This window comes from Gobius niger (assembly GCF_951799975.1).
Source record: "Gobius niger genome assembly, chromosome: 15".
Lineage (NCBI taxonomy): Eukaryota > Metazoa > Chordata > Actinopteri > Gobiiformes > Gobiidae > Gobius > Gobius niger.
Genome location: NC_136866.1, coordinates 14289336 through 14312663, shown reverse-complemented (window position 1 = coordinate 14312663; position 23328 = coordinate 14289336). Strand labels below are relative to the sequence as shown.

The following is a 23328-nucleotide window of genomic DNA, read 5'->3' as shown; positions in this document are numbered from 1 at the left end:
GGTGTTCACTAACCCGCCACTGATTAAAAGCAATTCGATTACAACACGTCTGTTTATGTAGTGATTCGATAAAAGGATTAACGAGAAGAGCCAGCAGCAATCTTAGAGACAATTGAAAAGCTGCACAACATAACATTTTGGTGGCAATTTTATGTTTTCGGAAGAAAGAAAACGTATAATTTCCTCATATTTGACACACTCATTTTGTAGCATCACTTTGTGCTATAGTGAGAAGCATCACCTTGGTTCATTTTGCTGATCTTGAAAACAGCGAACATTACGGCAGCTTTTGTAATGCCAACTTGGATAGGCCCAGTAGTTACAGTGAGATCTGCATTCTGACAGTTGAAATACAAAAGCTACCACAGAATGCAGACCTATTGTCCTACTCAGTTTCAACCTGTTGAAAGTGAGGAGCGTTTACAGAAATAAGACGTTGTGAAGTAATGTTTCGAATGGTGGAAAAAGTAAGGAAAGATGAGTTGTGTGCACATACTTTTCTCTCTCTGAGACTTTGTGGCCTATTGATTTTTTGGGAAAAGTTTATGCACCAAACTTTCTGTAATGTCTGCAACTTATTCCTTATTAACCTTGTGTATTTTCTCCTTGCTGCAGTGTTGCCTTAAGTATACCAAGCAAGTTTTTACTTCCAGATTCAGAACTGAGCCTTCATCTTGTGCTTGTTAATTCATGATGCAAGACGGGGTACTCTGCCACAAATATTGTCTAGCAATGTCAAATGCATATCTGAGCAAAAGGTATCTCTGAATAAACATATGTTTGATGCTTTTGATGACAATTGAACTTTGATATGCTGTATGGTTACATTTTGTAGGACTTTTTGTCATACAATTTTGTTCATCGTCGTGAAACTCTCTTGGTCATTCCCTTGGAACACATTTTGCGCAAACCCTTCACTTCTTCATGTAAGTTACACTGTCCCACACACGTGTCAGCTTTTCCAAAACGGCGTGCGATGGTTCTGTGTGAAATATGTGAACAGAAGGAGCACATCAGTCTCCCTGACAGCTCCTACCCTGCTGTAATTAAACCACATGCCATCCGCGGCGCTAATGATCCATAAGAACAGGCTAAATGTTCCACACAAGGTGACATGGACATTTCAAACATGGATTAGCGCCTCCGCGAGTCTTCATTCACTTCAGTATGAGCTAATCCACTCAAACCTAAAGACTTTTTTTACTTTTCATAGCATGTGCCTTGAGTGGTTTGTAAAAAGGTTCCAGGTTCGGTGATTTGGACTGCAGGGACTTTGTAGTGAGACATTTTTGTGCGAATCGCAAACTGGTTTTAGCTATACAACCAGGCAACGCAAAGTTCTGGATTATCACCTCAAGAATCTAAACAAAAAAAATCCTACAATCAAAACCTTTGACCTTTAAAATGGGCCGTTTTGATCAGCCAAATCTACGTATTATGAAAATCAATAGCGGTGACCTTCAGCTTCCTGTGCTTTTGTTCCACGGTTGTCAATAGTGCGTTTTTGAGCCTGCCCAACACTGCTTTGCAAACTCCAAATCCTGTGGAAACACTTTCAATAATGGAGTGATGCACGACCTACTCACTGGCAGTTTTCTGTGGGATCTTTGTTGTAATTAGCCAGCTTACTCACCTCTATTGTACAAATACGACCAGACCTCATTGTTTGTATTGAGCCGGGGACACACTACCTGCGACGAGTAGATTGTGTGGATTTATGCGAGCGCTTTTGGCCAAATGCGCTGCTACGGTGGCCGTCTATTTTTACCTTTTTAAAAAAAAAATACAGATCATTTCCCGTGCCCGGAGCATGCGTGTGAGTGACAGTCCAGCGTATCGGAGTGCCGCAGTGGTTGCAGAAAACGTAAGCTTTTTAGTTTCAATATCCTGCTTCCTTAACCATTTTTTATTTTTTTATTTTTTTGGTATAATTTTCCCACACTGCCTTAACAGCTCTGAGCGGGGACTGAGATAGCAGCGGCAGCCATGTCTTTTCAACTTCATAGCTTATCTCCCATCTTTTTTTTTTTTTTTTTTTTCTTTCTCTGGGCCACATGCTGCTAATTATGCTCTTCAAAAATGCCTTTCAAGCGACAGAAATGCATCATGATTGCCAATCTCGCAAGCCAAATCTACAGTGCAGCGGGCCGGGCCGGGCTCGAGTGAGTCATCGTGACGGACAGCTGGCGAGGTTGTGGAGGGTTCACGTCACACCATAGACCCCCCCCCTCCCTCTCCCACCGGGCTCCAAGTGTCTATAGGGTCACAATCAGCCCCTCGTAGCCCTTTTGTTAGCTACTAGTTTTCTATAATGGATCTGAAAGTACAGTTGCTGGACATATTGTCTGGGCAAACATAGACTTCCTTTTAATCTTTACATCTAGATCTAGGTCTAGGTCGAGCAGCACTATGAGCTAGAACTTCCGCCTTGCGCAAGGACAGCGCTGCTCCAAACATGATGTTAGACTTCGTCATCTTGCTGTTGCGCTATTTAACTGCATTTTTTTTTAAAAGAGGTCGACTGAGGCATGGTTTATTTCAAGCAGAACTGAGCACTGCTCTCCAATGGCTGACTTTACATTATTTTCCTCATTTACATCTCGCTACCTCGTTCTTCCTTTAGCATTACAGGCTTTTATAAGCTCTATCGGTCAAACTATGTACTTAAGTTAGACACTGTCTGTGCCTGGTGTCCCGAGAGAAAGAGATACAGCCGGACCTGGGCTCCTTCCGAAACCCTCAGATTGCTAAGAGCTCTTACGCCAAACCGGATGTGCGTCAGCGTCCGCCATGGCAAGTTGCTTCCGAATTGGTAAGTCAGTTAGGAAGTAGTTAGGAAAAGGAGCCTTGATGCTAACTATCATAGCCACTTTAGCATAGGGACCTCTGATGCTAACTAACCAGTGATTAGGAGCTATGTGCCATCCCACAAGCCACTGCGCCAAATCCCCCCAGCCCCCTCACTCCCACCCTCGAGAGATTCATGCGCAACCACTGTTGATTGACAGGAGCACATTTAATAATAAAAATAATAATAATTAAAAAGTAAGATTCTGCACAAGCCAAATTTTATAAAAGTGATAAATCCATGTTGTCGTCCCCACAGCTCAGTCACATGTCAGTGTTAAAGAGGAAACTCAGTAAACAGATTAAATGCTTCTGTTTTCATTTAGTAGAAACTTAAGCCACATGGATCATTTGCATAATGTAGCTTTATGAAACAGCTGTTGAAATAAAATAACACTAAAGGGAAATGTATGGATCATTTGGATTTATTTTTCTCCTTAAATGTCTTTGTTTGGACACTATGTTGTTGTTGACACTGTACAGTAGGGGGCGACATGCACTTTTGTTTGGCCTGCACTCCACCAATAACTTTAAAGAAGAAGAAAAGCAGCTGTTGGTGATGTCACTTCCCTTTCCCCTGTTTAAGGACGGACGGATTGTTCAAATGCTGCTGAAGGTCTAGTTCCCTAACTGCATAGAGGTCTAACAGTTGACCCCATGAAAGGTTAAGGAGTTAGTTGCTAGTGTTAGTGCTTAGAGGCTACGATTTGATGGTTTCGGATTGAGCCCTGCTGTGGTGCCAGTCTGCACTCAGCCGTAATCAGCCCAAACAAAAGCACCTGTTCACCCCACTCCCCCTCCACCCCTCGACCTTGCCCCTTCCCCAAGTCTGGTTGTTCTACATAACATCGCCATTGGCCATGGGCGTCTGTCCTGCCCACAGTGCGCCAAAAGGTACACTATAGTCTGCGTTTAGTAACACAAGATCAGCTGACCACCTGAGCATCCTGAAGGACCAGTTTATTCCATGGATTTTTTTCTTTCCTGATGGCGCGGGCATATTCCAAGATGACTATGTCAGGATTCGTTGGGCTAATGTTGTGAAAGAGTGGTTCAGGGAGAGTCCAGAATCTTTGGGATGTGCTGGAGGAGGCTTTGTGTAGTCCTGGCCCCAAACCTTATACATATTTTGAATGGTAGGAGAACCTACGCAGACACAAGAAGAACACGCAAACCCCACACAGAGAGGCCCCGACTGGATCGAACCTGGAAAAGTCTTGCTATGTGGCACTTGTGCTAACTGCTGTGCCACTGTGCCGCCCATCAACACAAGATCTTGGTAAAAAATGAATGCAACACTGGATTGAAATAGATCTTTTAGCATTGCAGAAACTTATTGAAACAATGCCACAGCTGTAACCAAACTCAAGGCGGTCACACGAAATATTTGAGAGCTTTTGTGACTGTGATAAATTGTTTTATGTGAATGTAGAGAGGCTGAGGTTACTGCTGCAATGGAGAGGGATTAAAATGGTCAAAGGGTTTCCTATTTGCTGAGTAATCAAAAATAGAGTTTGAATGAAAATCAGCTGTCATTAATTACATTAATGCTGTCATTACTGCTAATTTAAAGCTGTTCCATGGTCTCTGTCTTCACCATTGCCAGATAGGGCTGAAAGAATAAAGACTGATTTATGGATGGTTATTTGGTTTCTGGTAGCTGAAATGTATTGGTCGCTCTTCCTTTAGAATTGTACCATTTCCTTTTACATAAATCCTGTCTTTGCTTACAGTTAAATGGACACTTTATTTTATTCTTTGCGATTCAAGGCTGTATGAGATGCATCTTTGGCCACCTTTGAAATGTAATCCAAGTTTTACAAGTAAAAAAAAGTTCTTCTGTTACCATGGAAACCATTGGGTTCATGCTGCCTCAGATGAACTAAGAGACTGTCACTTCCTGCGATCTCACTACACCATTAAGAAGTATGGTGAAGCGTGTCTCTGGGAGTTCCCCCTGATGGGGACGTCTGTCACTACGTTTTATTGACTCGCTGCGGTGATAACCTTGCTGCTAAGTCCTGGCTTTAGATTCATTACTAAAACTAGCAAAGATGCTTTCAGTATAGTCATTACTTTGTTCTTACATGTTGTAAACCAGAGGTGAGCAAAATAAGGCCCAGGGGCCAAATGCAGCCTATCTAACCCTTCATCCATCCCATGAAAAATGATCAAACCCGACATACACTGGCTACAAAGGGTCAATAACATCAATGTTTCCATGAAGAGAGATCATTTATAAATGTTGCTATTTTGTTGCTTTTTTGTGATTATGCGATTACGGTCTATCGGAGAATTGTACTTGTGCTACAAGCTGCAACTGGCCTAGCTCTGACAAGTTCAAAAACCCAAGAAGGCTCTTTTATCAAAAGGTTTGTATTTATATCATGTATTTCTCTCATGTGTTTACAAACACACATGACATGATGATCGACCTTTACCATGCAACATTTTGTTGCATCGGGATGCTAGTAAAAGATACGGGGGTGGCAGCATCATGCTGTGGGATTGTTTTGCTGCGGGAGGGACTGGTGCAGTTCACAAAATAATACTGCACAACATCTCAAGACATCAGCCAGGAAGTTAAAGCTTGGGCGCAGATCTTGGGTCACACGCATGCTTGGGTCTTCTTAGTGGACAATGACCCCAAGCAGACTTAAAAAAAGGACTTAAAAAAAAAAAAAGGAAAAGATAATTCTGGTTTCATGTCAGACAGTGTCTTTTTATAACTTCTATCACTTTTAAAGGTCCATATTTGGAATATAGCAATAATTAAACTTAAGTCTCATCAGGAAATAGAAGTAGCTATTTTATAAGAGTACTGTGAGTCTCCCCTCTATGATGGCAATACATTTTATAAACATCTGTGGATTACGGATAATACTAATATGAACTAATAAAGTTAACTTATGAAATCAAATGGACAAATACTTGCACCTTCATTTCCGTACAGCTCAGCCCACTGCAATTTAGTTCATTCTATCCAGCCCATACAGTATCGACCCTAAATAATCTGTAGGCGCATAGTCCAAGCATCTGTGAATGCAGCGAGTAACAGAACAGAAGGAAGGGGCAGGATGCAGAGTTCAATTGGAACCTCTCAGAAGAGTGTTATATAACAGCAAAGATGCTTCAAACGTTTGGGCAACAACAGCACCGTCTGGTAAATGATCTAATGAGGATTTTTTAAAAAGCTCACATCAGAAACAGCTTGAACAACTGCAGCAGATGGCGTTGTATCGTTAACACTTGTCTAACTGAGGTAAACGTCCTAAGGGTCTCGCTGACACTGACAGACCAAGGCCAGGGTTTCTCCTCCATCTGAGCGTAACCAGGCAACAGCAAACCACTGCCATTATTACATCATCTGCTGGAGAAGGACTGTTGTGTAATAAAGCTGAAGTGTAAATTCAACCCAAAAAGTATTTCCAACCTTGTTACGACCTTTCATCACCTGTCCTTTCGCATCCTGTTAACACTGCTGCGCAAACAAGCTCCACTCAAGCCATTCATAAAGCCACTTTCTCTCCCATCATTGACTCAGACGTTTCAGCAACTTCCTGCAACCATATAAGGCCCTGTGCCACTGCACCCTAACCCATCTCCTACCCTTACTATTCAACAGTCTCTTCCTTCTTTTGCTTTGCTGATGTCTCTTTCATAGGAATCACTCTGGAAAAGGTTCCACCTTTTCACTGTCACAACAGATGTTTCCAGTGGTGCAAAATTGCCCATGAGTCATTGCTGGAGAATGGCTGAAACCCAAAACAGAATCCTAGTAGTGTATTAAAAGAGCTGGATATATCTGGTAGCGGCTTCTTCGTGGTAATGCAGCACAGAAAGTATATGTTCAATAGACCATCATGTAAAATTAAACAGCAGGTATTTGTTTGACAGGGCCAAGCCATGTAACATGCAGAAGCAACGTTTGTTTCAGCGACTTGTGCCACTGAGCACAAGCCACTGTAATGAATACACCACCATCTTGGATCAGTGGGGCAACTATTTTAATCATGGGTGCTAATAACACAGGATACAAGCCACAAGGTATCACAGTGTGTATGTTCTCTATTTGTCCCACCTTGTCGGAGTTGGAGAACATGATACCATATCAAAATAAAATGATATTTATAAGGCTGAGAACCACAGGTTTCAGGCTTTATTCTTCACCTGTCCTGTCTGTATTAGATGCAAATTCATGTCAAGTTAAAAATCTGTACTAGTCTATTTGTCCCAATATCAAGTGTGGCTTTGACACTCACCAGTGCTCCGTCAAAGCAGCCTGATATTCACAAGAAATCTGTCTGTTGCAAAGAGCGGGGCCACTGTACCAACTGAATAGTTTAATAAAGAAGAGAATAGAGGCAAATTGCAGCAGCACAAACTGTGTTTTTTCACAGGACAATATTACTTATTATGGCCATCTGCTTCACAGTAGTGCGCTGCTTTGAGTGCTTTGTGCACTAGTATTGCTTTTGTGGAGAGTTTTATTCCTGGATAGTGCTCCGAGGCAAATGTAAGAGAACTCAAATCAAATCAGAAACATAGACTTGCTCATTGAAATGAAGTGTTGCCGCGACAAGATGCAATCTACTTGTTAATATGATTTGTGTAAAAGCGTGTGATTTGATACCACAGGGCTGCGTGCCGTTCTTTTCCCATGCAAATAAAATGAGGTGCGGCTCATATGACACCTGCAGCTTTTATTAGCAATGACCTGTGGATGCATCCCCAGTGCAGTAAACACCAGTCCAGGGGAAAACTGGATATTGTTCTGGCAAAACTTAATATTCAGTCACTCCAGCTTTGTCAGACTGAAATTATCATTTTATAAAGAGTAAAATTCAAAGCAGCTTTCTGAATTCAAACTAAATTATTACTAAAGGGAAGATACAGTAAATACTGGGTAACCCTGTACCCCCTTTAAATATAATACAAGAATCATACAATACAATTACTCGTGGAGTGTTTCAATTAGTACAAATGACGGTATGAAAATGTACATCTTTACTGCGAGCGGACTCCCCAGTCTTGACCCATGCCTTTGCTGGCAGCGGGACATCAGCTGTGCTATGATCATTCGGGGCATGTTTGGTATCACTGACATGTTTTGACTTTTTATGGCACTTAAGTTTCTCCTGTGACTTTTAGCATTGCAGAAACTTATTGAAACAATGCCACAGCTGTAACCAAACTCAAGGCGGTCACACGAAATATTTGAGAGCTTTGTGACAAAATTGCATATATCCTGGGATGTATTTGATCATATTTTGCCAATCTGGAATACAATCGCAGGCGTATGTGTCAGAACACCTAAAGGCATATGTCACAGCTCCCTCTCCCCCCAAATGAACTTCATAATTGGCCTAATGAGTTGGATTTACACTGTGACTGTCGCTGGTCTCACCTCAGCGTGTCGTGCCGCAGCGAACCATAGGCCGCACTATTTAAGCTGCAAATGTTTCTGGGGCCACAAACAGATCTGCCTAATCCTATGCAATTACAATGATTAGAGAGTGTGGAGGCTGCTGAAAGGTCCCCATCTGAAAGTGTTTTTAGCTACAACAATGCAATCCTTCAGCGAGTCTTACATCTCTGATAATCATAGAGATAAACCGAAATGGGAAACTTCGGAAAGAAGAACATTTTGACCCTCAGAGGCTCAGGGGCTATTTTTGATTGAGAAGAAATCAAGTGGATGTTCGATCCACAAGGGACAGTATAAGATAGTGTTTCCAACCGTACACACTTTGCAGGGGATACTTGGAGTCAACAAAAAACAACTGAATTGTAGGTGTTTATTTTAGCAGTATAACAACCTGAGATACACTTAATGCTTCTAAAATCTTCTGCCATTTTAAAACCTGAAACTATGTGCGCTCACCACAATTGTTGACAATAATCATTTCTCACTTGCATGAAGCCACGGACAAAAACATGAATTGCAGCAGGTGTGCGAGACCAAACACCTGCTGTTTCTAGGAAAGAATTGCAGCACATGTGAGAAAGAGTCACGTGATCAAACGTGATTTCAGGACATGAGGTATTAATGCGTTAAGGCAATTATTTTGGTCAATTTAAGACACATTCCTGCATTGCTCATGTTTCCTTTCTCTAGAGGTTGTGGAGTACTTTTTAACACGTCTGACTTTGTGAACGTCGGTGTCACTGCTAATGAGCGGCTGGGTGGATTTTTCTTTTTCCTTTTTTTTTTTTCCTTAAAGCAGTTATTCAGCTATTAATTTGCTTTCGTTTTCAAACTGTGTGCCATCTGAGCTTGATGTCCAGGCCAGCAGCAGTTTGCCAGCAGCCTGCTCCAGTCAGTACAAGCCTCTTACATAGCCGCTTTCCAAGTGGGCAGAGCTTCTGATCACAGGCTCGTTATGGATGTGCCAAAGTGAATGAAAGTTGAAAGAATGCTTTTGAGGGATTGCGTATTGTAAAACTATGTACATTTGAATTCTGATCCTGAATTAGTGCTTCACGGTGATTACGGTGTAAAAACGTCTCCTACCAATACCAGCTCTGTATGACGAAGACTGGCATAGCGGAAACGATTTTATTGCATATATTTTCTTACTTGTTAAAGTGATAGCCTGTAAGTTTGCAAAGTGAGGAGAGTGACATTTTAAAGTAAACAATCACATTCCTCCACTCTTTAACCAGAAAGACCTTTCTTAGTTTGCAAAATGAGGAGAGCAGGTGAAGGATTTTCAAAAGTAAATGATCAAGCTCCTCCCCCTCCTTCTGATTGGACCTGACAGGCTGGTTCACAGGATAAGCTTATCTCATTGCTCAAAATCTATATATATTATCGCTTACTTTACATCAAAATACAAAACCAGGTGGTCGATTTTGCACATTTTATACAATTTGTAATACACATAGGGCCCGATCTTGTGCATCAAAACGGAGACAATAGCGTGACATTTTGCGCTCAGTCGGGGCGCACTTTGTGATCTTGCCACTCCAGACTTGGCGCATTTAAGTGGGTTGAGACATACACATTTTCCTCCAACCAGATCGACTCCGCGTCCAGGAGAGTGCTTGTGTGGGAGTGGGGGGTGAACATGTGCTTTTGTTTTGCTTCGCGTTCACGCCGAGCGCGGCCGATCCGCGCCACAGCGGACACTGTAGCTCTTTTTCTCTCGAGACGTGAACATTGTTTAGCTCACGAAGGGGTAAATAAAGTTTTTGGTTTGACCTGTGAGAGCCTAAGGCTTAAGAAAGAACGCAAGCCAGCGCAATGTAAACGAGGAAGTGAATGTCAGCCGTGTTTCCATCAGTGCAGTCACCTCCTCTTGTGACGCCCCCTCACAGGTGGCGGAGGCGAATGGCACATATAGCGCCGCCACTCGGAAAATAATTCACCAAGAGCCTGCGCCGCCCCGTGCGCCGCCACAAGATCTGGCCGATAGACTTCCAGACTATCACTTTAACCTCACACGATCTTTTATAGAAGAAGAAGAAGATCTTTATTTATATAGCGCTTTTCACAGACAGTCAAAGGCGCTTTACATGAGACAATTGTACATTCACTCCACACTCAGTGGTGATAAGCTACGTTTGTAGCTTTAGTGTCTGACCACCACCACCATACACCGACATGGGTTGGGAAGTGAGGCATGTTTGTGACATGGTACGTTATGGAATAGGTTTATCTTTAATTGGGACCTGTCTAATAGATACATTTAGAGTGTGCAGATGAAGAACGTTTTTGTTGATGCTGATCTCCAGTTTATTTTTAGAAACAAGTTGAGATGTAATGTTGGAGAAATTAAAAAAGTCTACTTTGAAAAGTATAAACTTAAATGGTTAAATGATATCTTGTGTAAGCCAAAGTTGAGAACTTATATTTTGATTGAAGATCATTTTGGTCCTGAGCCCTATGTGACCCTGAACCTATCCAGAGGTTAGAGGTCAATCTGTGCTCAGCTGAGGCCCGGGACTCTGCCCCTGGCACTGGAGACGGGACGATTTCACTCGGTCCCAGAGGAGGAGCGGACATGTTGTTTGTGTCAGTTAAATGATATAGAAAATGAATTACATTTTGTGTTTTATTGTCCTTTGTATTATGATCTGAGAAGGCAATTATTTTGTAAACTGTGTTTGAAATGTCCGATGAGGAAAGGCTTAAGTTCTTGTTCAAGTATAAGCCATTTCATTTGTCTAAGTTTTTGTTAAGCGCTTGGCTTTGTTTAATGTTTTTCTGATGTCTGCCTACATTTTTGTGTCTTATAAGCCCATGCGGGCTGGGCACCTTTAGGTGCAAGACACCAAATAAGAAATAAACTAAACTAAACCATACATTCACCGACACACTCTCATTCATCCTGGCCTACTGTACATGTTTTAACGGTAGGGGAAACCAGAGTACCCGGAGGAAACCTATGCAGACACAGGGAGAGCATACAAACTCACAGAAACGCCCGTCCAGGTGGGAATTGAACCCTGGACCTTCTAACTGTAAAGCAAGAGCGCTAACCGCTGCGCTACCGTGCCACCAGAAAATTGTGCCTTCAGACAGTAAAACCATGACAACTGGACCATTTAGGATTTTATTACTGAGAAAAAAGTTAATACCAGTTTCTTTTTTGAGTCATACCACTTCAAATAAAGACCATAAAATGTAACGCTGTATCAATAACGAGAATAAAGCTCAGATACTACACTTACTTTCAAGTAGATAACTAAAAACATTGGCTAACTACATAAAGACACCAGCGTGTCATTAATAATCCATAATCATCATTAACTTTAGCGGAATGGGCCCATCACATGTGGAGCGCAGCTTTTAACCTCCTCTGCTCTGATCCTCACCTCCCCGTGCAGCCGTCTCAGCCCCTCCGCCAACCTTTGGCTCCCCTTTAGCATCCGCGCTGTTAGCATATTGGTATTAGCATGGGGACGTTACTGTGTAGACACGCACCACCTGCCAGGGCATTAAGGCGCAGCAGGGAATGAGGCACCGGCTGCGGCCAGTCTTAACCTTTGTGTCCCCATGCACTGGGCCCACACACACACGCCTTTCTTTTTTTCCGCTTTAGAAGAAATGCACGTATCTAAATTAGTTAAAACCGCCCAGTTACTAACATCGAACTGGTGGTTTGTGCAGCACCTTTCAGTAGACCCAGAGTGCACCAAGGCCGACAGACCAGTCCTGCTTTAAAGGTCCTCTGGTCTGCTATAAATCACACCTATTTCATGCATGATGGCTTATTGATTAAAATAACATGTCAATAAACCCACTCTAAGGATCACCAATAAAACTCAACACACTTTGTAAATCACTTTTATGGGGAGCGTCACTTCCCACACTGCATTTTTCAATGAGTTACTCTATAAAGACGGGGCAAGTCTATGGAGCGAGCGTCAGTCAATATCAGTATTCTGTTGATAATATGAAAATGTGATTTGACTGGTGCATACAGCTATGTTACATAATCAGATAGAGGGGAACTCAAGATACAAGAGGACAAAATACAACTGCTGCAACTACTCGAAAAATGTATGCCCGTTTTTGCTTGAGGTGAATGAGATCGACGTGTTCTCTGCCACAGTTTTAAAGGCCTGTAACTAAATGAGATAGTTAGTTGTGTCAAAGCTCATCCCTAACTTTCCGGACACATTTCTAACTTCCAAATTCTTCACAAGGATGAGTTTATTGGCACATTTCACAGCTTGCAGGGAACTTTTCAGGGTCACTGTCACAGAAATGAAAGTTCCTGACAAACAAGTTCATGAAATTGATACAAATGCTTTAAGTTTGCAATATACTGAAGGGGAACAAAACACATATCATTCCACTAATAAATCAAATCAGGTATAGTGCCTTATAAAGCTCTTTATAATCGATGAAGGTAGCTTTTGAACTTTTAGGGCCAGATCTTGCGAGAGCGGTCTCTGATGGCAGCCTCACATTCATTTCCTCGTTTACATCGCGCTGCCTTATGTTCTTCCTTAAGCATGATAGGCTCTCGCATGTCAAACTAAAAACTTGATTAACCCCATCGTGAGCTGAGCAATCTTTGTGTCTTGAGAGAAAGAGATATAGCCTATGCCGGGCCCGCAGTGGCCCTCACTTGGCCGTAAACGCGAAACAAAACCAATGCACATGTTCAGCCTGGGGATCGAACCCGGGACCTTCTTGTTGTGATGCAAGAGCACAAACGGCTCAGTAAGTGTTTCTCATTGCATTACATTTGTTTCCATTATCTGCAACAGAATTACTGTCGAACTAATGTTTTCTACAATTAGAAATAACCAAACTGTAACCAAACACAAAGGAGGAAAAATTACCAAGAGAAGAGTGCATTTCCATAGTTGTGATCAAACAACAGGCAGCACATGGAGAGCGTCCTCTATTATTTATTTAATCAACATTGCTAATTAGCTGGCTCATCATATTCTATCATTTCCGCCTCGCAGAAATGTGATAGCAAAGCTCTGAGTGCAGTGTTTTCCCTGTTTAAATTAGGGGCGTCTTGGTAAAGTTTGAATAGGAGGACATGAGAAAGGAAAGATTAATCTCTCTTGGATTAATGAGTGAAGCTTTTTTCGCGCAGGCCTCGCAGTGTCGTGGAAAAAGCTCGATGAACCAAAGGGCGGATCAGCTCTTCAAACGCAGGCAGCTGTGTATTGACCGAGCGCCGCCTAAGGATTAGCCCAGCTGCTGCTACAGGGACCCTCTGCACTGCAACATCCAGGCCAGGAACGTACACATACTGAGGCTATGTGCCACCATTTTTATGTCTGTCTTTTTAGCCTATTGGATTACACTGCGTTCCAAATTATTATGCAAATTGGATTTTTGTGTCAAAAAGGTAAAAAAAATAACAATAATAATGAAATTCATGGATGGTATCGTGTCTTGGGGCTCTATGAATCACTGACATTAATCTCAGAGACCTGGGATGATTTGTTGTCAGGTTAAGCCCAGTTAAGGGAAAAACTGCTGAAAAAGGTGTTCCACTTTATTATGCAGATCATCATTTTCAAGCTATATGGGAAAGAAAAAGGGTCTGTCTGCTGATGAAAAGCGTGAAATAGTTGAATGCCTTGGTCTAGGTATGAAAACCTTCGATATTTCATGAAAGATTAAGTGTAATCATCGTACTGATAAGAGATTTGTGGATGATTCAGAGCACACTCCGTATTGTGCAGATAATGGCACAATATGGACGGTTTCTGCCAGACAAACACATCAGATTAAGAGAACAGATGCTACAAAGCAGCATACAGGTATTTGAAGCTGCTGGTGCCTCTGGAGTCTCCCGAACATGAAGGTGTAGGACCCTCCAGAGGCTGCAGTTGTGCAAAAACCTTCTATCCGGGCCTCCCCTAAACGGTTAATTGAATGCTGATGAACAGAAACGGCTGCAGTGGCTCAGAAATACATGAGGACTCATTTTCAAACAGTCTTGTTCACTGATGAGCGCCGTGTAACCCTGGATGGTCAAATCAATGGAGTAGTGGATAGTTGGTGAATGGCCACAATGTCCCAACAAGGCTGTGACGTCAGTAAGGAGGGGGCGGAGTCATGTTTTGGGCCAGAATCGTGGTGAGAGAGCTGCTTGGCCCCATTAGGCCCTTTTAGGCTCCCTGAAGGTGTGAAAATGACCTTTGAAAAATATGTAGAGTTTCTGACTGACCACTGTCTTCTATGCTACAAAATGAAGAGCTGTGCTTTCCCTAACAAAATCCTCTTCATCAAGACAACGCACCATGTCCTGCTGCAAAGAAAACCTCTGCATCACTGGCTGCTATGGGCAAAAAAGGAGAGAAACTCATGATGTGGACCCCCTCCTCCCCTGACCTCAACCCTATTGAGAACCTTTGGAGCCTCAACAAAAAACACTTCTATGAGGGTGGGAGGCAGTTTTCATCCAAACAGCAGCTCTGGGAGGCTATTCTAACATCCTGCAAAGAAATCCAAGCAGAAACTGGCCAAAAACTCACAAGTTTAATGGATTTAAGAATTTTGAAGCTGCTATCACACAAGGGCTCCTATGGTAAATTATAACTTGACCTGTTAATATTTTTTTGATTGAAATAGCTTCTGATTTCAGTAAGTATGACCTCCTAATGCTACAAATACAACAAATGACCATTTTCAGTTAATTACAAGCTTTAAAATGTATTGAAAATTTTTTCCACCACATTTAAATGATCCTCTACCAGGTAAAGACTTGAAAATTATGCTGACTCTCATTTGAGTTGACAATTTAGAAAATCAGAGAAAAATGTCATTTGCATAATAATTTGGAACGCAGTGTAGATGTACTTAAAGTGGGGTATTATGCTTTTATATGTGATATTGACTCAAATCTCAAATGGTTTATATTATTGAATGTGCATTTGTTTAAATGTATTCATCTCTCAACTCAACAGTTATGGATACAACTTGTGCGACATTTATTTCTAAACTTGAACAACAGCAAACCAGACTGCTCAGCTGCTGTGGGGATTGCCCTGGCCTCCCCATCCAGCTGGAACCCTCTGTTAAAGTGTGCATCATCCGGCCAAGTAACAAAGATCTTTTTGTGGCTATTTTTGACCACTCAGTCCCCGCGGTGGCCTTTTGTCTGCGCGAGAATCACCTGTCACCTCTGTCACCTTGCAAGCGACCGCAGACGCATGGGGAAAGTGTGGACGGCAGCGCTAGGGGAAACAGCCTTGTGGTTACTTGTCATTAGATCGGCCGACACCTGACACTGACTATATGAAGATGCATGATTCAGATCCTTGTGTCTTCCCTTCACCTTTGTATTATTCATTTCCTGAAATTACTTATTTAGTATTACTAATATGGCAATAATGTCCTGTTAGCCCAATGGGGATTATGGACTCCACCATTAGCCTGTATGTAAATGTGTTGACCCTATGTGTGCATTAAGTACACAGTAGCTCTCGAACAGCCCGGGGATTACTGTGACTTGTTAATCGTTATGTAAGTTTAATTGCATAGATTTTAATTAAAGACTTGGGATGCTCCCCAGATTTTCATCTTCATCAAAATGCAACATATTCTCCACTGAGAGCCCATACAATAACCCAGCTCCAGTTACTGACGCGTAACCCCTGTTTTACGAGAGTAAGTTGCCCAGTAGGTACAACCGCCCACTGCCGGAGTGTAGGCAGCAGCTTCTGACTACATGCAATGAATAGAGTTAGTGTGTCCTTGAATGAGATGCTTAATCCATCTAGTCTTTGGATGTGTGTGTAACTGGTGATCGCCTATAGTCAACGTGAGACTGGTTAAACCCAGACACTAGAGGTCTATTTAAACACTCCAGAGGGGAGGGGTCGTGACAGCCATAACCACACTGCACTATTAATGCATGCAAAAGTCTGAGAGATATAAAGGAGCCTATTTTTGGCAAACCTAGCCTGAACCGCGGACATAATTTGTCTCCACTCTGCTATGGATTACAGGAGCAGCCTCAGCTCTCAGTTTCGCCCCGGCCCAGAACAAAAACGGTTCTAAGTAGTGAAACTAACTGAGGAGTGGGCAGAGTTTTTCGACAAGAGCAAGAAGAAGTTGCTAAAGATAGATAGATTGTGCGGTTGGATAAATATAGTGAGATCATCGAGCTTCCATCACTAACAGGGCAGTTTGAAGTTATCTAAGGACCCTGTGCTCGACGCAGTATGTCTATATATCAGAGATTTATTATTTCTGTGCAAAGTTTCAGCCTCCACAACTAATCGGAATCAAAACAGCAATTTGAACGATTTCAAACAGACTGCAGGTATTTTGGTCGCACAATATCCTTTGCAAACAAACCCAAAAAAGTGCCGTCTCCTTTGCAAACATGTTCAGAGCTAAATTGCAAGTTGATTCACAAGACTTGGCAATGCACAGCCCGGCACAAATTCACACACTTGGACAAACATTGCATAAATCTGATCATCAGCGTTGGTAAGACTGCGCGATTACTTAACCATGGTTTTATGCATTTAGCTCAATGCGTCCTTCTGTTTCAGTCTCTCTCCTCATCTCACTCCTCTCTATCTCCGTGACTCATAATCTCACGTACACAACACACCGAAACCCGCCATGGCCGCTCGCTCGCGTAGCCCCACGCTCACTGTCGCCCGAGCTCTCTTCACACGCGGCTGTTAATTTAGCCTGTCACGCACACACACGCACACACACGCACGCACATCATCACAAACTTCTGCGGGATTCAAGATTAGCAGCTACTACGAGTGACTGACGCGCCGCGAAAGGGAGAGAGTAAAAGAGGAGCGCCACACACTGCATGCCTGGCCCATTTCTGGCGAAGCGGCGGCATTCGGAGGAATGTACAGCAGAAGGAAGGGGGTGAAAAAAAAAAAACACGCTACAGCTCCTGAGCATCTCCATGGAAACAGGCTGCATATCCCGCGACTGTCAGCCTCCGAGGATCATCCGGCGCTCATTAGAGAAAGCCGAGCGCACCACACACCATGCAGGAGATGCCATTGTTAATTGTTTCACCTGGTCCAGGGGTTTCCTCACGCTCGACACAATCAATGCCCCGCGGCGGTTTAAACAAGCGGCAACTGGGGCATTTTAGAAAGTAGTAAAGTGCAGCAAGGTATAGCCTCCAACCATTCTAGGATTTCACTCCTCTCTCTGCTCTAGGATGAGTAACTTCGACCTTTTTCAAATCTATTTCAAAGCCCAGAAATGTCCAAATCATTGAACCGTATTTGACATTTCTTGAACCATCTCAGAATCTCATTTACGCATTGTACATGTTTTATGGGTGGGGGGAAACCAGAGAATTCATGGAGAACCTTCCTGCTGCTGGGACTTGAGTGATCTCTCCAGCGGTGTCAGCAGTGTTTTACCGACAGACCAAACCCAAAACGCACTTCTCAATTTTGTTATTAGCTCGATAAAAAAGAAATTAGATGGTCTTTCAGCGGAAATGTCACTCGAGCGAATTGACTTAATGGCGCGGATGATTAACTTTCATTCCAAAATCAACTGCGCGCTCTTTAATTGTGTCAAAACATTTCGCGAGCCATTCAACTCCCAATTTCCCAGGGTGCTTGCAGTTTGCGCCGCAGATGCTCGGGACGGTGAATGCTCTCGGTAAAGTAATAAATCGTATCAATCACGTTCCTTTCTGCCAATTTTCAGCTCATCCGCCTCTGAAAAGCTCTCAATATTCAAAGTCCTATTTGCTCCTCCACCCACTCCGACGCCCACTGACTTTCCCTCACCGCTACCCAACATGGTGCTGTGGTGAGCGCTGCGGCAGGATTAAAACCACCCGGAAGTGCAGCCGTTTGTGTGTGAGTTATGTATTTCCAGCCACTCGCGCTCGCCTCTTGCCACCTCCGGAGTGAGCTCAGGTGGTTGGGAGCGTTTAAGATAATGGCGTCTAACTTCAATTGCTCCGCCGCAGCTAAATAAAAGAAAGTAGTGTGCACAAGTTGAAATGTAATTGAAATGGTATTGCAATATCATTGTTATTGCAGAGTCCAATACTGCTTTTTTTCTCATGTCATGCAGCCCTGGTCTAAAAACCACTGGATTAGCAGGTTTTAAACATAATATGGCCTCATGAACCCGGGATATTTCACTATTCATGAATGACGTTGCACAAGTTTAGTTAAAACCACTCAAATTGCAGTTTCCCGTTGACTGTGATTAACGGTGCAGCCGTAAACAACAGTGGCATTGCTCACGTATAGGGCTGCAAGGTTATGTGTAATTATTCCCACGAGCTGCAAAGGGTCAAAAGATAGTGCAAGTGTACAACTATTGGCGAATCAATATGCAAATCACTGCAGGATAGAAGGGAGCTGATGCGGTGAACTCCGAGAGAAGGGAAGAGCCTGAATGAAAGGCTGCGACTCGTAAATTAAAGGTATCTGGAGTTACACCGGGGTAAATAAACGTCAGCCGTGAAGACAGTAGTGTTTCCTAAAGTCCTACGGTTAATCCTGTGTACAGTATCACTCTCAGACAATCACAATAATAATTCATGTGGTGTTAACCGACACAGCAAATCAACTTTTTTAAAACCGTGTTCCTTCATCAAAAACCTGGAGTGTTCATTTCATTCACTGAGTTTGGAGCAATTGCATTCTCTCGTTTGTGGTAGTATCCTCTTCTAACGCTGAAGCACCACCCACGATCCGTATTTCCTGGATTTTGTTGTGTCACAGATAGAATTTGAAAGTGTCCTCCACGTTTTCAAATCCAATAATCCATCACAGGAGCCATTCTGCACTCACACTGAGTTTATCACGGTGCCATCACGTTTTCTGCTTGCCATTGGGTAAGAATGGAAGTTCGTATATTGTTTTTAGCAAGTTAAATTCATGCTTCCATCTTTCCCTGAAAGCTAGCTGAGATAAAGCCTGGTTAGTGAGCTGGAAAATGGATGGGAGATAGTGAGGTGAATGGTGTGGAGGGTCCGACGAGTGCAGCCACGCTTCCATCAGTCCAGCCAAGGACCATTTAGGCTGCGTATTTTACAACCACCCAGTCTGGAGTGAATGAATAAAATCCCCTTACCCTGTTTGAAGTGCTTTGTGTCATGTGAAAATAATATTCCCTACCCTGCCAGTGGAGGGCGCTCCAACCAAACTACATGCACACAACTAACATAAGGCCTTGTGTTTCTAGACTCAGGCTATAGGCTTGACGCGCAGACAGGGGGCGCTCTGGGAAATCTTCAGTACCAGAGGGGGATGTTTGTGGGCTGGGGCTAATAGTGATGTTATGTACAATAGTGGTCCCTCCCCAAGCTTTTTCCACCTGCAGAATCTTTCCCCACCCTCTTCAACACCAGCTCTTCAAATTTTATGAATAAAACCAAAGTTCTTGAACATTTGACTTCCTCACAGCCCATTGGTACAGTACAATTGCAACAGTTACGTAAATCCTTCCTCTTTGTATGATGCATCCCAACAAGTAAGTGAAATGATCGACCAGAGTAAATTATTTTGTGTTCTGTTAAAATGGATATTCAAACCTGTTGTATGCACTGTAAACTTTCAGAATATTTCTCGGGCACTGCTCTGCAGCCACCCACGGCTCCTGACCAGTTTAACCCCCGAGGCCCCAGAGAGGATGGATCATCTAGCAAGCGCATTTCCGAGAGGCCAGGGCTACAGCAGACAATGAGCATGAAGCCGGTGAATACGTCGAAATCTACTCTGGTGAAAATATAGAGCCTCGCTGACTCATAACTATAACAACCTGCAGAATAGTCCTTTTCTACAGAAGACACTAGTTGACAGCTGATAAGATTAGAAAATGCGGAGACTGTCTGAAAGGGAAAAGAAAAAGCTGGATTGATGACGCTCCTGGTACCACTTTGATTTGAAACTGGCCGTAGCCGTGCGTTTGTCCCGGGCTGCACTCGCTAATGAATTGTCCGCGTCTGTTAATGGCTGCTAAATCATTCCGACCTGACCTCTAAAACCTCCGCAGTAAAACAACAAAGAGAGAGGGACAGACAGCTGTACTGCGCTTTTTATCAGCAAAACAAACAAACGTCTCGAACTGGAAGCGTGGGTAAACAGATTAGCCGTTTTCATAAACTGTCACATTCTCACTGCTAAGCACCGGCGTTCTGCCACGGGGACCGCGGGTTTGACAAAGTACGAGCCAGATGTGAAGTGTAAATCCGAGATTGCATTTTCAGCCATCGTCTTACCTCCCGTCACCAGTCAGTCAACCCATCACACTGCATGCCAACCAAGGTGTGTCCATATTAGAGGCAAATGGAGGAAGATAATTGAACCGAGTTGCTTCTCAAAGGACATGAAAATCTCATAATTAAACTTTACTCTCACTTGCTAACTGCCGTCTAAAGCCCAACTCTGGACAGGCTCATTGTCCTTAATTCCACTTGTGTGTAATGACTTTTATCTCGACACTCCTCTGCTGAACCGTGGAGCCGTGAGCTGCAGAAGACACAATTTAATGAGCGCCTTGAAGTCCCCAGGAGGACAGACCTTTTGTGGACGGGATCGACTTCAAACATCGCCGCGTACTTTCTCAGAGACGGTTTAAATACTGCCTTGCAACAAACCGGGCCCTATCCTAAGTTGTAGTGTAATGAACATAGACTCACAGTAGGTATAGCCATTAGCCAGCAGTATTTTTGCAATGCTATCTTGATTGGATTTGTTTGCCTTGGACAATAGTAATAATTTGGATCCCTATGAGGTTGCAGTTATTCGGGACACCGAATTCTGCTTTAATGTTTTAATCTTGAGGTCTACAACATCGCTCATAACTTTGGAACAGAAAGGGATAAAGACTTGCGGTCATTTGTGTCGGAAACTTCAAGCTTTCAAACAGGACCTCCCTGGTCCTCCTGCGCCTACACCTGCGCGAGCTGTGTAACGTCGCAGAGGGAGGAGGCTCTTCCCTTCTGTAAATCTGTTATGTGCACGTTTCATGATTGTGCAAGTTCCAATTTAAAAAGTTTAAAACAAATTTAAACTAAGTATTTTCCTCCCCCTACATGTTCCAGAAGTGTCTTAATGTGTAGAATGAGCTCAGACCTGTTCACCACAACCGTCATGCACAAGCTTAATATAGAAAGTGTAGTTACGCGTAAGACCTGAGGTGGCAGTATTGAGTATAAAAAAGACCAACTTGAATCTAGTCCTTAATAATAATCATACATAAATTCTAAATAATTCTTATGATTATATGATTGATTGACTTTTGTTTTTCTTTAGGCGGGAGTCTAACTTGCCTCAGGCACCACATTGGCAAGGGCTGACTCTGTGAACTCCAAGTGGCTCAGGTGAGGTAGGACGTTAGAAAACTGCTTTTACCAGTTCATTCTGTTATTGTATCCTTTGGAAAGAGACTTGACCGATCTTACACATGTGAATGTAGTGTGTAGGTGAGCAGTTGATGGTGCCATAGTGGCTGATGGTGCAGAGTGCAGGCCCTGAGTTAAGGAGTGACTGAGTAATGACACCTGCTTAGCCTAAAGTTGTAAAGTGCAAAGGCCCAAATGATTTGTTCATTTTGATCATTTTTTATGCTAGTATCATTGTAATTTATCTTCAAATCCATGTTCAAACGCTTTTATTTCCTTACTAACATTAAGAGGATGCCCCACATGGGTCAGTGACTGCCTCTTACGCTATCTGACTGTGATCTGAATAATGTGAGCGCACTGAGCGTCTTCAGTGTCAGCAGAGGACAAGCACCCTCTTTGCCAAATGCTATTACTGCTTGAAATGAGACCGGATGGAGCAAGTGGTGCTACATATTCCTAAACTTGCAGCCTACACTTGTGTGCTATACTGTATATTAAAGAGCAGCGAGGGAACGACGAGTCAGATGTTTGTCTCTGCTGAAAAATCAAAGCAAATTTAAAAAAGAAAAAAGAAAAAACAGCCCTGGAGCCTAAAAGCACTCTACTGAGCTGCTCCTCTGCATCCCAATGCAACAAATGACAAACGACCACCTGAGTCAGACCGAGCCACACATAGAAGCAGCAGCAGCCTCGCTCAGTCCACAGCTGACTAAAGGTGTGCTTGGATCCTCCGCATGTACTCGCTCTGAGCACGTCTTACTGAATCAAACGCCTCGTAATGAAAGCAGTCCGCGCTCTCATTGGCATTCCCTTTCATCTCCAATGCAACAGCGCATGAGAACGCTCTAATGGTGTTGTTTTATTTTACAGAACCAGAAGCCTTTTTACAGTACATGAATGAACCAAAGCCACGCTCCACAGACACCCATTCAAGCCCCGTCCAAGCGGCACAACGCAAGATCCGTGTGTTGCGGCAGCGCGAGCTCACCTCTCGTTACGCCGTTTCAAAAAGGTGAAAAGCGTCTGCGTTTGATCACCGGCCACAAACCCCTCACCTGCGCCTGACAGCTCGTGTGGACTTGATTGACATCCCGGCATTGTCCGGTGAAGAGTGAATGGGTAAGTTCTCATTCAACCGGCTCTACTCTCCCACCCCCCACCCACCACCCCTCCGTCTACCCCGCGATGTTACCCCGATTACCCCTTTCACCATGCTAATTTATGACCACTACCGCATACAAAAAGGAGTTCTCTCACTTAACGGCCAGTACGGATCAATGAAAACGATTTACATAATCCCCAGCTTTTGCCGTAATGAAAAGGGAACGGCCAGATATTTTTGAGCCCGACACGAACAGACGTCAAAAGATTGATGGGGAGCTATTTGGCCACGGTGTAAAGATTCAAATCCCCTTGATGCTGGTTGAGGAGCCTGCTGTCACATTCTGTCACACACGCTGATAGAGAGAGAGGCTTTCTCATCTGAAACTAAACACACACATGTCATGCTAGAATCCCCCAGCTTTTCAAATCACCGCACAGAATACCAAGCAGCCCAACTTCTGCCCCATCTACCTGTTAAATAACGCGAACGGGGGTGGGGGGGTGGGGGGGGGGTGAAACGGAGGAACAGATCGCGGTCCTACCTCGGTCTACGTGCTGGAGACATCGGTGCACATGTGTGATC

At 43.3% G+C, this 23328-nt stretch overlaps 2 protein-coding genes across 6 annotated transcripts in view; both read right to left on the bottom strand.

Annotated features, from left to right (window-relative positions):
- The window catches only part of rars2 (arginyl-tRNA synthetase 2, mitochondrial), a 109320-nt gene that overhangs the window by 11959 nt on the left and 74033 nt on the right, over positions 1-23328 (bottom strand). The window lies entirely within an intron of this gene.
- The window catches only part of dlgap2b (discs, large homolog-associated protein 2b), a 78955-nt gene that overhangs the window by 50168 nt on the left and 5459 nt on the right, over positions 1-23328 (bottom strand). Inside the window, exon 1 of one of the 5 annotated variants that reach the window (XM_079572661.1) lies at positions 23288-23322. The exons of the other annotated variants lie outside the window; for them this stretch is intronic. The gene's annotated coding sequence lies outside the window, so the exon portion shown is untranslated. Of the gene's footprint in view, positions 1-23287; positions 23323-23328 lie in introns of those variants that run through there. 5 annotated transcript variants of the gene reach the window in all.